The sequence below is a fragment of the Chlorocebus sabaeus genome, chromosome 9 (assembly GCF_047675955.1).
Source record: "Chlorocebus sabaeus isolate Y175 chromosome 9, mChlSab1.0.hap1, whole genome shotgun sequence".
Classification (NCBI taxonomy): domain Eukaryota; kingdom Metazoa; phylum Chordata; class Mammalia; order Primates; family Cercopithecidae; genus Chlorocebus; species Chlorocebus sabaeus.
The window spans coordinates 45,951,308-45,968,126 of NC_132912.1; the positions used below are offsets into that span (position 1 = coordinate 45,951,308).

Sequence of the window (16,819 nt, forward strand, 5' to 3'; positions counted from 1 at the left end):
CCTGTTCATGTCTTGTTCTCTGGAAAGAAGTCTCTTTTAGCTATCTGACTTTGGTCACAGTCATGTAGAGCAGTAGCCAGTCCACAATGACATAACTGAATTTCCATTTCCAGTGTTTCCTTGGTGTGTCTTACATTGTCCAGAACTGAGCATTTTATTCTCAGTTGTCAAAATGCTAAGCTGTTCACTGTATTGAAATACTGTGCTTCCTCATTCAATTTTTTTAAGGTGTGCACTTTCATCCAATTCTTCTCAAGTCAGAGTACAGGTAAGCCCTGGCTGCCTCCAGCCACTCTCAGGGAGACCAAAAGCCTTCATACACCCCGAGTTGGGGTACAAAAAAGGGGGCCATGAAAACTGTTCAAAATGAAACAAAATCAAAAAGTACTCAGGCGAAGATTTTAAAAATTTTGCATTACATAATTTACATGAAAGCAATGCTATCATCTCCCCTGTGTGAACTCGGGAGAGGACAGGGCCATTCTCCTTAGAGAGAAGTGGGGTGGCTTTTAGGAGGGCAAGGGGCTTCCTGAAACAACGCATCTCACAATATTTGGAATGACTATTGAAAAGAAGAACAATGTACAATCAGAGTCCTCAGCCACATTGTAGAACTTTGGGGGATGCTCACTCCAACCAACTGCTGTCACCTTCAGCATTCCAGTTTTTAAATCCTAAGTCAAGTCAATAAAAAAAAAAAAAATGAAACAATAAAACAAATAAAGCCATGCCATCTCATCTTGTTTTCTGCGAAGTTTGGTTTTGTCAAGAAAGGGTGTAACGCAACTAAGTCACAGTCCACCTAGAAGCATTTGCGGTGGACAATGGAGGGGCCTGACTCATCATACTCCTGCTTGGTGATCCACATCTGCCGGAAGGTGGACAGCGAGGCCAGGATGGAGCCACCGACCCACACGGAGTACTTGCGCTCCGGTGGAGCAATGATCTTGATCTCTATTGTGCTGGGCGTCAGGGCGGTGATCTCCTTCTGCATCCTGTCGGCCATGCCAGGGTACATGGTGGTGCCACCAGACAGCACTGTGTTGCTGTACAGGTCTTTGCGGATGTCCACGTCAGACTTCATGATGGAGTTGAAGGTAGTTTCGTGGATGCCACAGGATTCCATGCCCAGGAAGGAAGGCTGGAAGAGCGCCTCGGGGCAGCGGAACCGCTCATTGCCAATGGTGACGACCTGGCCATCGGGCAGCTCATAGCTCTTCTCTAGGGAGGAGCTGGAGGCCGCTGTGGCCATCTCCTGCTCAAAGTCCAGGGCGACATAGCACAGCTTCTCCTTGATGTCACGCACGATTTCCCGCTCAGCGGTGGTGGTGAAGCTGTAGCCACGCTCGGTGAGGATCTTCATGAGGTGGTCAGTCAGGTTCCGGCCAGCCAGGTCTACGCGCAGGGTGGCATGGGGGAGGGCATTCCCCTCATAGATGGGAACACTGTGGGTGACCCCATCACCGGAGTCCATCACGATGCCAGTGGTACGGCCAGAGGTGTACAGGGACAGCGCTGCCTGGATGGCCACGTACATGGCTGGGGTGTTGAAGGTCTCAAACATGATCTGGGTCATCTTCTCGCGGTTGGCCTTGGGGTTGAGGGGAGCCTCGGTCAGCAGGATGGGGTGCTCCTCGGGAGCCACACGCAGCTCGTTGTAGAAGGTGTGGTGCCAGATCTTCTCCATGTCGCCCCAGTTGGTGATGATGCCGTGCTCCATGGGGTACTTCAGGGTCAGGATGCCTCTCTTGCTCTGGGCTTCGTTGCCCACATAGGACTCCTTCTGACCCATGCCCCCCATTATGCCCTGGTGCCTGGGGCGCCCCACGATGGAAGGGAAGACAGCCCGGGGGGCATCGTCGCCCGCAAATCCGGCCTTGCACATGCCGGAACCGTTGTCAATGACAAGCACAGCGGTATCATCATCCATGGTGAGCTCATTCAACTGCATAGCCTTTAAAAGATCATCATTCTCTTTTTTCGCGCTTTCAATTTCCTCCAAATATTTCTCTTCTCTTAGCTGGCTCTGATGTTTTATCGTGTCTAGCTCCAGTCTTAGCATGGCAATTTCTTCCTGCAATGTACTATTTTCATGCAAGAGATCTTTTTCTTTCTTAGGACAAGGAGAAAGCTAAATAAACAAAGGGAACTTTTAATTAGCACTCAATAGAATGACATATCATGATTTCTTCTGAAATTAAAAAATAACATGTGTATTTGTATAATGAAAGAATCCCCATAGTGGACATTTAACTGGAAAAAAAATTGGACAAAATTTCAAACCTAATAGAGTGTAAATTCCCAAAAGTTTAAGTATTTATTTAAAGACTATGAAAAATAAATCACTAGAGGATTTTAAAGAATCTCAGAATTTATAAAGCCTTTCTCTGAGTTACAAAAAAACCCAGAGGTTAAATTCTTTAAGTTCCTTTTACTGAAGAACATTTTACTGATATTCTACATTTCTAATATTTTTATACTCAGGTATAAGAGTGACATTTATTCATAACGGTTAAATCTAAGCATTGTACCCTTCCACAATGTACACGTCTGCATCTAAGCACTGTACCCTTCTACCCTGTACACGTCTGCATCTAAGCATTGGACTTCTACATGCAACACTGAACTCATTTAAGATCACGATTCTTAAAAGGAGAGGTCAAAAAATATATACAAGATGCAGGATTTTCCCCAGGTCTCCTGATGCTACTTCTAGTGATCCTCCACAAAATCACAGTTACTTCTATGGTGTAAATACATAAATACAAAAGAAGCCTTTTATTTCAAAATACGAATGGTAAATAAGATAGAACTTAGAGAGATTTTCTGAGAAATCATGAGATTATTTGCCATTGCAATAACTTTTCTTTCCTCTTACAATGTTTGAAACAGTAGTAAGTGTGAAATAGGGGAAATACACTGAACTATTTCTCTAGGAACAAAATACTTATCAATAAATTATCACTAAATGTGTATCATGGCATGTCATTGTTTTCAAAGCTCTTTGCATTGAAATGAGAAACTTCTTGGAGCAAACTGTTCCTCTCTGCAAAAGCAAGGATAATGACATCCACAATGTAGCCTCTGACCCAGCTATACATTTCCGACTTTCCTATCAGTGAAAATAATCAATTCACTTCTCTATTAATATTTTCAAAAAATAAACCAATGTCCAAAAACTAGAAAATTTGTTTTTACTAGCGAAACTTATTTTTGATATTGGAAAGATCATCAATTCTGATGAAAAATATCAAATGCTTCTCCTTTGGATTGAGGCCATTGCTCGACTGCTGCAGGCAAATGGAGTTGAATTCAGAACATAGCTTTATCCTATATGTACATATGTAGATATATGACAAAGGATATATAGAATATATACACACATATATATGACTTAAAAATCCTTTATATTTCCAAAATATATCATGTTTTAAATATATACACATATGAAAAATTTGAAAATAACTAAAGAAAATACCTCAGAATTCATTTTCTTTTCAGTCACTTCTATCTGCTCTTGTTTATTAGTCAGAATCTCATCTTGTGATATTCCAGTGTTCTGTTCTTCAGAAACTTGCTTCTGAGTATCATTTTGTTCATCACTAGAAGAAATTTTAATTTTCATGAAATACTGGAGGTGTCCCTAAAATGATCTACAGGGCACGATGGCGCCATCAGACGTCATTCACACGATGTATATCTGCACATGAATCCTAGACAAGGCAAAGGGGTCTCACATCTGTTAACCCAGCTGCCCCAACCATGTTGGCACCAGGGACTGGTTTTGTGGAAGATAATGTTTCCAGGAACCTGAGGTGGGGGATGGTTTCAGGATGATTCAAGCACATTACATTCATTGTGCACTTTATTTCTATTATTATTCATACATAATGAAATAATTATATAACTCACCAAAATGCAGAATGAGTGGGAGCCTCAGCTTGTTTTCCTGCAACTAGATGGTCCCATCTGGGGGTGACAGGAGACGGTGACAGATCATAAGGCATTAGATTCTCATAAGAAGTGAACAACCTGAATCCCCTGCATGAGCAGCTTACAACAGGGTTCGAGTCACACTCCTATGACAATCTAATGCCACCGCTGATCCAACAGGAGTAGGAGCTTGGGCGGTAATGGGAGATTTGATAAATGAATCAATAAAGTCTCAGAAGTTACAAATTAAATGAATACCAATCAGTAGCACCACTATACACCAACTACGACCAAGCTGAGAGTCCTTATCAAGAATCCAATCCCTTTTACAAAGGCTGCAAAAAAGTGTGAAATACCTAGGAATATACTTAATGAAAAAGGTGAGTGATCTCTATAAAGATAACTGGAAAACACCACTCAAGAAAATAATAGATGATGCAAACAAATGAAGATCCATCCTATGTTAATGGACTCAAAGAACTGATATCGTGAAAATGACCATAGTGCCCAAAGCCATCTACACATTCCATACAATTTCTAGCAAAGTACCAATGTAATTCTTCACAAAGTTATTTTAAAATGCTGACATTTATGAAGGACCACAAAAGAGCCTGAATAGCAACAGACACACCAAGCAAAAGGAACAAATATGTTGGCATCACATGACCTGACTTCAAATTATACTCTAAGGCCACAGTAACAAAAACAGCGTGGCACTGGTATAAAAGTAGATACCTAGATCAATGGAACAGAATAGACAACTCAGAAATAAAGTCACTACAACCAAATGATCTCTGAGCAAGGATACAAAAACATACACTGGAGAAAGTACATGCTATTCAACAAATGGAGCTGGGGAAAAAAGATAGCCACATGTTGAAGAATGAAACTGGATCTCTATCTCTCACCATGTACAAGAATAAATTCAAGATGGATTAAAGGCCTAAACCTAAGACCCGAAAATATTGGCCTAGGCAAAGAATTTATGATGAAGACCCAAAAAGCAAAAGCAACAAAAATGAAAATAAATAAGACCTAATTAAACTAAAAAGCTTCATCACAGCAAAAGAAATAATCATCAGAGTAAACCAACAACCTATACAATGGGAAAAAATATTTGAAAATTATGAATCTAACAAAGGACTAATATCTACAACCTACAAGAAACTCAAACAAATCAACAGGAAAAATACAAAGAATTCCATTAAAAAGTGGCCAAATTACATGAATAGACATTTCTCAAAAGAAGATGTACAAATGGTGAACAAGCATATAAAAACATGCTAAATATCTCTAATCATCAGGGAAATGTACAATAAAACAACAGTGAGATATCACCTCACTGCAGCCACAATGGCCACTTTTAGAAATCATAAAACAACAGATGTTGGTGTGGATGTGGTGAAAAGAGAACAGTTATACACTGCTGGTGGGAATACAAATTCGTACAAATCTATGGAAAACAGTATGGAGAGTTCTCAAAGAACTAAAAGTAGATCCTACCATTTTATCCAGAATTCTCATTTCTGGATATCTACACAAAAGAAATCACACTCTCAAAAAGATACCCGCATACATATGTTTACTGCAGCACAATCCACAATATGCAAAGATACGGAATCAACCAGTGTCCGTCAACTGATAAGTAGAATAAAGAAAATGGATATATATATATCTCACATCACATATATATATCATATATATGTCTGTGTGTATATACACACACCATATACATACATACATACCCAAGACTGGGTAATTCATACACATACATACCTGAGACTGGGTCATTCATAAAGGAAATAGGCTTAATTGATTCACAGTTAGGCATGGCTGGGGAGGCCTCAGGAAACTTAACCATAGCAGAAGATGAAGGGGAAGCAGGCACCTTCTTCACAAGGCCACAGGAGAGAGAGAAGTGAAGGGGAAAGAGCCCCTTAAGAAACCATCAGCTCTTCTGAGAACTCACTCACTATCACAAGAACAGCATGGAAGCAACTGACCCCATGATCCAATCACCTCCCACCTGCTCTTTTCTCTCAACACCTGGGAATTACAATTTGACATGAGATTTGCATGGAAACACAAAGCTAAACTACTGGGGGGTGTATCCTTACTTTTAAAATATCTAAATGTCATTATTTATAATTCAAAAATGGTAATTTTTATTAGTTATGATTTTATTTGAAAATAAAATTATCTGGTAAATTTTCTTCACTTTTAACTTATTCAGTCAAAATATATAAAAAGCTGGATTTGCCAGCAGAAAATTGTAACTACTTTTTAATGAGATAAAAATGTGTAACAATATCATGATTACTGTACAGAGAAGAAAGTGAACAAGAAAAGAAAAGGAATTTAAAAAGAGAGAATATCACTACCATATACATACATGAACTGACAAGGAGACTAAAATCTCCTACTAGAGATTATGTTAGGACTTGAGCAAAAGCTTCTAAAAATACCAAAAACAAAAACAAAACAATTATTTTCAAGAAATAAATTATACACAGAATTCTTCTAGTTAAGATGATATATCAAAAACAATCATCCTGAGAGCTATTATTAACCAATCCATCATAACCAAAACTCTAAGTCTACAATTCTGGAATATTAAAAAGTTTCACTTTGAACATAGTTAATGGAAGGCAACTTTTGAACAGAAAATTTCTGGTTAAAGTTGACTCAACTTAGGAAAGAATTGACCTGTAGCCATGGTAACAAGAAGCCACCTAGAGCCAGTTCAAAATCTAGTCAATCCACCAATGACCACTGGCCTTGCTCACCAACCCATATCCATGTGAGCAGCTTGCTTCTGAAAGACAGCCCAGCAGCAAGAGCTGCTCCATCAGAATAGACAGTGCCTGACCAGTATACGTCTTACTAGAGGAAGCAAAAAATTCCAACTCTGACTTTTTATTTCAAATACCAAAAGTCCATAATCCCTTGGAAAGAATTTGTGGTCATTAAATTTACCACTCTAATAGTTTTTAATATAAAATACTAGTGGTCGGGCGTGGCGGCTCACACCTGTAATCCCAGCACCTTGGGAGGCCGAGGCGGGTGGATTGCCTGAGGTCAGGAGTTCGAGACCAGCCTGACAAACAGGGTGAAACTCCCTCTCCACTAAAAATACGAAAATTAGTTGGGCGTACTTGCACGCACCTGTAATCCCAGCTCCTCAGCTGGCTGAGGCAGGAGAATTGCTTGAACCCAGGAGGTGGAGGTTGCAGCGAGCCGAGGTCATGCCACTGCACTGCAGCCTGAGTGACAGAGCAAGACTCTGTCTCTAAATAAATAAAATACCAGTAAAGTCTGCAATTCCTCTCACTCATTTTACCATAATTGCAATTATCATGATTACCAGTAAAAGAATAGTGAATAACCACAATATTGGGCTTTTCTCCCTAAGCGAAAAAATATTAATATAAACAATGTAGCATATTATAAAGTGCCAAAAGAATTTTTAAAATGCATATAATCACCTGGCAAAATTGTTAAAATGAACCTTGTCGAACACTTTTTAAGTGAGACTCAATCAAACAACATATCCAGGATAAACTCCACTCGTTTGTCCAATAAGTATTTATTAGGTAGCTACGTCTCATATGTTAGGCCTTTTTCTAGGAAGTGAGGATATGGTAATGAACAATAAAACCCCTATTCATGAGAGTGAGATAAACACACAATACAACAGACAGGTAAGGCAAAATACACAGTACGTTAGAGGAGAAAAACTAAAGCAGGAAAATGAAATGTTTATGTGTTTGACGAGGAGGGTGGTGGGAAAGTTGGGAGGCCAGAAAAGCCCCTGCTGAGAAAGAGGATTTTTCTTTAATACAAAGAATATTGTATTTGTATATCAAAGACTCTAGAAAGTGATGATGTTAACAGAGTTGATGTCAAGATACAAACAGGTTTAAAGTTAGAGATGATAAACCACTGTTTCACTGAACCTTCCCTTGATTATGTTAGACAGCATCCCTGGTAGGCTCCCAGCTGAATCTTAAGCATGATGTGTCCTGGTGATACAATTGTAATTCCTTTCTGCTAGTCATCGTTCTCTCTTTTTTTCCTTTTCCTTCATTTTTCTCTGGACTAGGAATTGTGCTGGTACACGGTTCTTCCTCAGAAAGTGGTTATTCCTTAATGTGTTTCTTTTACCCCTTTTCTTCTTAGAAAGGGGATTTTAAGTAAAGAACTGATGAAATGGAAAGCTAGATGAATATCCAGACACAGGGAACTTCTAAGGGCAGACAGAGGTGTGCCTGGAGTCTAAGCACTAGGGATAGGTAAGGAATAGCAAGAAGCTCAGTGTGGCTGAAGCAGAGCAAAGAGGTAAGGAACAGAAGTTCAAGCAGGAGAGGTAACATGCCAGATGGTTTACTGCCTTTTGGTTATTAGGAGGAACTCTGTCACATACTCGAAGAGTGAAATGGGAGGCAATCAGAAGGGCTGGGGTAGAGGAATGACACAATTTGACTTATGTTTTAAATCCATCCACTAAGTTAAGAATTGATGAAAGGGGAAGTTTTTAAAAACCAGGACTATCAATTCCCAGTCTATGACACTCATCTAGACTGCAGATGATGGTGGCTCAGATGTGCAAGATATGACTGGCTTTGGGATACATTCTTCAGGTAGGCCTGACATTTACTGAGAGATTAGATGTGAGGTGTCAGAGAGAGAGAAAGATGAGTCAAGAATGACACCAAGGTTTTTGGCAGAGCGACTGGAAGAGTTGCCCTTAACCAGAGGAGGAAAGACTACATGAGCTGTAGATTTCTGGAAGGCATCAGGAGCCCAGTTTTGCATCTGACAAGTGTATGATACCCAACAGCTAATCAAATAGAGATGTCAAGTAGGCAGGCTGATATAGAGATCTGGAATTAAGGAGAGAGACCTGAGCTGGAGACATACATTTGGAAATCACTAGCATATACACAGTAGAAAAAGTCATGAGGGGCAAGGCATGGTGGCTCACGCCTGTAATCCCAACACAGACAGACAGATCACCTGAGGTCAGGAGTTTAAGACCAGCCTGGCCAACACGGGGAAACCCTGTCTCTACTAAAAATACAAAAATTAGCCGGGCATGGTGGCGTGCACTTGTAATCCCAGCTACTCAGGAAGCTGAGGCAGGAGAAGCACTGGAACCCAGGAGGCAAAGGTTGCAGTGAGCCAAGATCATGCCACTGAACTCCAGCCTGGGTGACAGAGCGAAACTCCGTCTTAAAAAAATAAAAAAGTTATGAGAAAGAAGATTGAGGACTGAGCTCTGGGAAACAACAACGTCCAAAAGGAGAAAGATGAGGAAGAGCAAGCAAAACAGACCACGATGAATGGACTAGAAAGGCAGGAGGAAAAGCCTGAGGGGGTGAGGTCCTGAAAGCCTAGTGAAGACGCCGTTAGGGAGGAGATGTCCTTCACTGGCTCAAATATTGCTGACAGATTAAATGAGGTGTAAGAAAAAATGCCTAGATTTAGTTACAGAAAAAAGTAGTGATAACCTTGCGAAAAAGTGCTGACACCGAAGACTTACTGGCATTGAGATCAAGAGTGAACAGAAAGAAAACCTGAGTTCGTGAGTGTAGACAGTTCTTTTAAGGACATCATACTTAACACAGTCATGACTGAGAATGATGTAATTTTCTTCCACAGTCATGGAAAAGTGATAGACAAGCAATAGCAGTTTTCAAATTGTATATAGCAGGTGGAGTTTTCAAATTTTATATAACAATTATGTATTTTAAAGTTTATAAAAATTATATACATATGGCATTAAAAATGCCAGACTGAGATATTAAAGGTCCCTTGAACATTTCTAGATTACATAAGCTGATTATCATTATGTTCATGCTGATATATAAAGACCAAGAAATACTGAAAGTTTCAGGGAGAGTATTTCTTGCTTGATAAAAATCAGCCAATTCTAGGAGAGTTGATACTCATCAAATATACAAAGTCATTGATCACAGTAAAATACTGAGTTCTACTAACAGGAATAAAGTGGGAGAAATGCAGAAAATAATCTTATTTTTATTTTAAAAATTTTATGAAGCCACTGTTGAAAAATACGGTGAGGTGAATACTGAAATATATCCTTTTCTCAAAGGAAGGATAATGTCACACGCAGGGGACTTTTACAAATAAGAGTCACTGCATTAGCAGCACCTTCCTTTTAGCACAAGGGTCGGAAAATAAGCACCTGTGGGCCAAATCCAGCCCACTGCCGGTTTTTATAAGTCAAGTATCTTGCAACGCAGCCAGGCTTACTGACTCTACAGTCCATGGAGTCAATTAGCTGGGTGTGACGTTGCACACCCGTGGCCCCAGCTAGTAGAGAGGCTGAGAGGGGAAGATCACTAGAGCCCAGAAAGTCAAGGCTGCAGTGAGCCGTGATCACACAACTGCACTCCAGCCTGGGCAACAGAGCAAGACCCTGTCTCAAGAAAATAAATATATATAGTCCACAAAGCCTAAAATATTTACTAACTGGCTCTTTGCAGAAAAAGCTGGACAACTCCTGGTTCAGTAGATAAAAGATCCTTTGATGTATTTTAATAAAATTTTTACCCAATACACTGAAATGTTTATATTAAATCTAGATCCCCACGTATAATCCCTTGGCAATATTCAGATTGAGGGTCCAATATTTCAGCACTCAGGCCACTGACAACACAAATTTAGTCACTAGCAATCTTGTGGCTAACAAAGTACAGTGTCAATGTAGCATGTAGCTTCCTTTTGCAACACAGCAGATATTACAAGAATTCTAACAAGAATTCTTAAGATGCATCATCAAACTAAATGCTTTAAATACATTTTAATTGTGAAATAATCAGTACTCTCTAGATCTAACCTCATCTTAAAAAAAATGGTTGTATACTACCTTATTTTGAGGGTATGGAAACTGAGCTATTTCCTATTGATAAGGAATTAGACTAGCTCCAACTTTTTGATATAATAATGCTGTAATAAATATATAGGTAAGTATATATGTAACATATCTATACAAACATCCTTTACATGTATTATATATCCTTACTATGTTATATATGTGTGTGTGAATATGCCACTAAATTCATGCTCAAAATGTATACTAACAGTGTATGAAATGTCTTTTTCAACAAAACCATTTCCTTTGCAGCAACACGGATGGAGCTGGAGGCCACTATCCTAAGCAAACTAATGTAGGAACACAAAATCAAATGCCACATATTCTTACTCATTAGTGGGAACTAAACAATGAGAACTCATGGACACAAACAGGAGAATAACAGACACTGGGGCCTACTTGAGGATGGAGCATGGCAAGAGGGAGAGGACCAAAAAACTACCTTTTGGGTATTTTGCTTCTTTTGTAGCTGAAACCTCCATGATACAGTTTACCCATATAACGAACCTGCACATGTACCCAAGAAGCTAAAATAAAAAGAAAAGAAAATGCCTTTTCCCTCACATTTGCCAATACTGGTTATTTTTCAAATAAATTAATGACCGGAAAAAATGGTAACTCATTGTTTGCTGATTTTCATTTTTCTGATTACCAGGCAAGGCTGAATATCATAGTAAAAGCATAAAATGTGTTCATCATGAATATTAGCCCAAATTAGGATTAGTTTGACAGCACATGGTTGTCTCCTGTTAAATGTTGCCAGAGGCTTACCTGTGACACTCTTCATTCTCAGTGTCAGGAAATTGCTGACTTTCAGGTGTTCTGCTCTTTCTTTGTGGAATTAATCCATCATCACCATTGCCAGCAGCAGCACCATCAGTCAGGTTTTCTGGTAATCCCACATGATTACTTCTGTACTTCTTCACTTCTTCTTCAACCTTGAGTGGAAGTTTGATATTAAGGATGGTTATCGCTTTATTGAATAGAAAGGATCTTTTCAATTGATTTTATCACTTGAACAGTTTATCATTATTTTAGTCATTAAAAATATTTCACATTTAAATTTAATCATATATACAGAACTAGTAGCATATAATTTTATGATGTAATTATCATTAGTATCTCACTAAAATTTTTGAAACGTTTGCTTGATTTCTGTTTTACTGAATAAAACAGAATTTTCCAAAATTCAAAAAGGGCCCTCCTTCATTTTATGCTTTTATTCCCAACCACTCTTCAGAATCTTATATATGTATTTACCCCATTTGACTCGTGGGAACACACACATAAAAAGACAAAGACGCAAACTGTGTCTCCTGTCTTTACCACCTAGATTTTACATTCAACGGTCAGATTTAGAGGATGAAACACTGTGGGGCTTCAGGAGTAGAAAGGAAGATTGCCCTTTTCTACACTAAGATATTCTTCTCCCACTGCCTTTGATCATTCCTTTTTCATTTGGTTCCTGGGATATCGAAAACATGATTGTGCTCACTGAAACATGGGAACCAAAGTTCGCCACAACACAAGGAGCAGAGTGAAGCTGCTGAGGCACAAGTGTGGAATTCCAGAAAATGAGAGGCTCCCCAGATTTCACATTCAATAGCCATACAATTTTCCAGCTGGAAAATACACAGAATAAGAAACTGTCCTCTTTAGCCACATTATCTATTGATAATCAGACTAAAACCAAGAAAGATAAAATGACTGATCCAAAGCTCCTAAAGTGGCATTACTTAGCATTTTAAGGCACCATTCAGGATTATTCCATAATAATGAAAGAACATCTCTAGGGTTTGCATCTCTTTAAAACTCAGTATACAGAATTCTTTCTGAGTTAAATATTAAATTTTTCACTGGTGATTTATGCTACTTACACGATAGGATCATGTATGCCTAAACTTACTACACTTTGTTAAACAATGTAACATAAAAATCTAATTCAACAGAAACATCTGAATATAAAGGTATACCTCTCTATCACAATCCTTATTTATTTCTGGTTCTTCAGACATTTTCTGCAAATGCAAAAACAGAAGGTTAATCTGCTTGCTGTATTTCCGTGATGTCTCCTCTTTCGGAATTTATGTTTTTAAAATAATTTTATTCTTCAGTAATCAAGTATGGACAATGAAAAATAAGAAAATAATTAAACTTAAAATTTAACTGTTAAAATAATTAAATAATTAAAATTAAGAATTAACTTTTTAATCTACATGTAGCTACTGCCACATCACTGGCTTCTAACATGTGAAAAATAATTCACCTTAGATAAAGGGAGAAGAAAAACATGAACCAGCAAACTTAACTTTTCACCATTTGTTTGGACTAAACTTAATTTGTTATGTGTTAGATCTACCAAAAATGAATTAGCAGATGATTTGTAGTGTTTCAAAGGCTTCCTCACTTGAAAAGGGTTTACCTCATGAAACCCTAACTAGTGAGCCCCTACATTGCACTGAAGTCCTTTTTTTAAAAGATTCCTAACTGAACTGTATGCACGCTTTAAATTATTAGGAGTTGAAATAAACACCAAACAGAAAGAAATGCAAATTCTTAAATTTTAATTGAAATTATATGCTGTAATATGAGAGTGTTATGAATCTAGATTATGTGCTTAAGTCCAGTTCTATAATGTGTACTAATGACAGTGGATAAAATTGTTTGATAATCTGTACTGATTTTCTGCAACTGAAGTAAGTTCGAATGTTACTGTGTTTGTGCATCAACACCAAAGGTCCCATTCTGCAAGATGTGATTCTTGGAATAGGCAGTTGGGTTGCTTTTATGAACCTGATTCCCTCCCTGAACAGAAACGCTGAGGTCAATGAGAGATCACAAGGCAGAATATATCTTTAACCTTGGTATCAGTGACTGACAATAGAAAACTGCAGATTTTCAATCACTGGCCATGATTGCTCCTTAACCATGAATCCAGCTCAGGGACCATCAGGATTACATTGTTCATAATTCTACTGCTTAATAATATAATCCAATAATTGATGTTACTTTATCATGTTAGGGTGTTTTAAAAATAAAAGAACAAAGTTCTGGAATTTGTTTTTGCCTCTATTCCAAAAGGAAAGATTAGCTATAAGCTAATCAAAAAGGCAGATAAGAATATTTTAAATAAGAATACTGCAAAATTAGAGTATTTTAAATTTCACAGTGGTTATGTTTTTGAAGTTAAATATCAAATGTCAATTAGAATCCATTGATTCTTCTGTTAATGAGATTGCTGAATTTATTAAAATAAATTTTAAGAATCTATTTTTAAATTCTTAAAAAAAAGAATCGATTGATTCTCAAAACCTAGCCCGAAAGGTAATTTCATTTGGACTATCTAATATTATTAAAGCAAAGAAAACAACATTAAATCAAAAATTTAAATTTAAAAGTTTCCATGCCTCTGGCTGGCTATTTTCACTGCCTTTAAGCCTTTGTGACTCTTCCTCTGATGTCAGCTTTAAGTCTTGTTCTGTTGAGAAATCCATGTATTCAGTTAAAATGAACCACTTAGAACAGTTAAAAACTATTGTCTTTATAAAAATAGATTTAAGACAACATTTTATTTTATTTCATAAATTCAGGGTTTAGTCTTTCATGAAATAGTTACTTAGGAAATAATTATCCAAAACTTCAACAAACCACTTGGGGAGACACCTGATGTGATTCACTCACCAATTCATCCACCCAACAGAAATGAACAAAACCACCAGAAACACAACTTTAAAATACAGTAGAAACGTATAAGGTGACACGGTATGTTGTTCTCCACTTCCTAACAGTGAAGCAGTAAATGTAATGAAAAGAAAATTTAGTTTTCCTGCACTTAGCTACTCTGACTCTAAGGATAGCAACAGGCAGGACCCAGGAAAGGTCGTGGTGACCCTGTCTGAGAAGCCAGAGCCCACAGGTATGGGCTCCAGACATCCCAGAGCAAGGTTAAGAAAACAAATTCCTTTCCCATCTCCCCTTCCCCTTAGCATTTACTCATAGCTATTTTTATAAATGCATATATTTTGCAACTTTCTGTTTTCCTTCAAAGCAGCTGCAAGGCCACAGGCTATGCTGAGGTTGCAAAACTGTCACTATATAATTAATTGCCTTTATTCTGCTTCTGGAAGCTTGCCTATATAAGCCAAGCCCTCCTTTGTTCAGGGCTCAGTTTTTGGATGCAAATCTGCTGAGGTGATGTGTACCTAAATGAAATCCTCCTGTTTCACCCACAGGGTCTCTCCTGCCTCCTGTTTTTTGCAACAATAGTACCTTATAAATGATTTCCAAAATTACTACTGACTGACACCTTTATTAGTGCACAATGTCTTCCTAACATCTAAAATGTTTCCCTCCAGGATTCTGACAAATTTATTTTTTCTTTCTTTCTTTTTTTTTTTTTTTTAGCTGGGGTCTTACTCTGTCACCAGGCTGGAGTGCAATGGTGCATTCTCAGCTCATTGCAACCTCCGACTCCCTGGTACAAGTGATTCTCCTGTCAAGCCAGGATTACAGGCATGCACCACCATACCCAGCTAATTTTCGTATTTGTAGTAGAGATGGGGTTTCACCATTGGCCAGGATGGTCCTGATCTTCTGACCTTGTGATCTACCCGCTCCAGCCCCCCAAAATGCTGGGATTACAGGCATGAGCCACCACACTCAGCCTTCTTTTCATCTCTTAAAACAATGCTGTGTGAAGTCTTCCTTGATTCTGCATGTCTTTCCCCAAATAAACAGGTACCTCCCTCCCTGAGGCTGCCTTAGTACTTCAATGATTTTTCTACTGCATCTTTACCATCTGAACTGTGCATTATTCCTCCACGTGTCTGTCCCCTCTGCTCCAAGACTGCAGAGGACAATCCTGCACATCATCTTACTCACATTTTACTCAGAAATTTCTTACTGAGTCCTGCTACATACATGCTAGGCATTAGGGTTTAAAAAGAATGAAAATAAGGCATGTCATGGATGGCTTTTCTAGAACACATGCCTAAGCAGAGACTGAAATATTGAGGCTAGCCAGATTAAAAGGGTAGAGGCAGGAAAAGATGACAGCATGCCATGCAGCAGCAAGGGCAGGAGCGAGGCCTAAAAGAGGGAAAGGATTTGCCTGCAATAGAAGGATGAGTGAGCAGGGCATTACCAGCAGGTCATCAATGCCAGAGAAAGGGCACACAGGGAAAAGGGCTAAAGATGGAGAGTGGGGCAGAAGGCAGACTATGAAAGCCTCACATCCAGGTTAAATACTAGTGTACAACCTGGAAAGCTGGAAATTATCTGACATTTCTCTCTGTGCCCCAAACCTTTCTCACTCAATTATCACTAAATCATATTGACTATACCTCTTTTCTGCCTCTGCTTTATACTCCCACTACCACTGGGAACATAAACATTTACAAAATGGTTTTTATTTAAAAGAAAATGCCAACTATTAATGCATTTTTTACATGAAAAAAATTAAGCAAAACAAATGAAAAAAGCATAACACCAAAAAAAAGCCAACATATTACAATGAGTAACTGAGATTCTGAACTTTATTTATTTCACCATGGATGGGTGAAAACCTTCTAATACACTGATACTAGTCCAAGGATGTGTGACAAGGAAACTATAGTTCACTACTGCAAAAGCTTCCTTTGTCTCCTGGTTTCTTTACCTGGTTCCCTTCCATCAATTCCAGCAAACTATAGGCCACAGGCCAAATCTAATCTGCCTATGGTTTTGTAAATAAAGTTTTATAGGAGCTCAGTCATGCCTGTTTGCTTACATAGAATCATCGTGGCTTTCACACTACAACAGCAAACAACAGCAGGTTAAGTAGATATGACAGAGACCACATAACCTCAAATATTACCCACCTGGTCCTTTACAGAAAAAGCTTGCTAACTCGTTTTACACCATGACCAGAAGGCCTTAGTACTAAAATTTAATATTGCAATTCCCCTGCTCAAATGTCTCCAATGAGCCTCTGCAGCAAACACTGTGGGC

General features: G+C 38.5%; 1 pseudogene; it reads right to left on the reverse strand.

Moving 5' to 3' along the window:
• Positions 1-200: 200 nt before the first annotated feature.
• On the reverse strand, positions 201-14,341 carry LOC140712495 (actin, cytoplasmic 1-like; annotated as a pseudogene).
• Between the last annotated feature and the right edge of the window lie 2,478 nt (positions 14,342-16,819).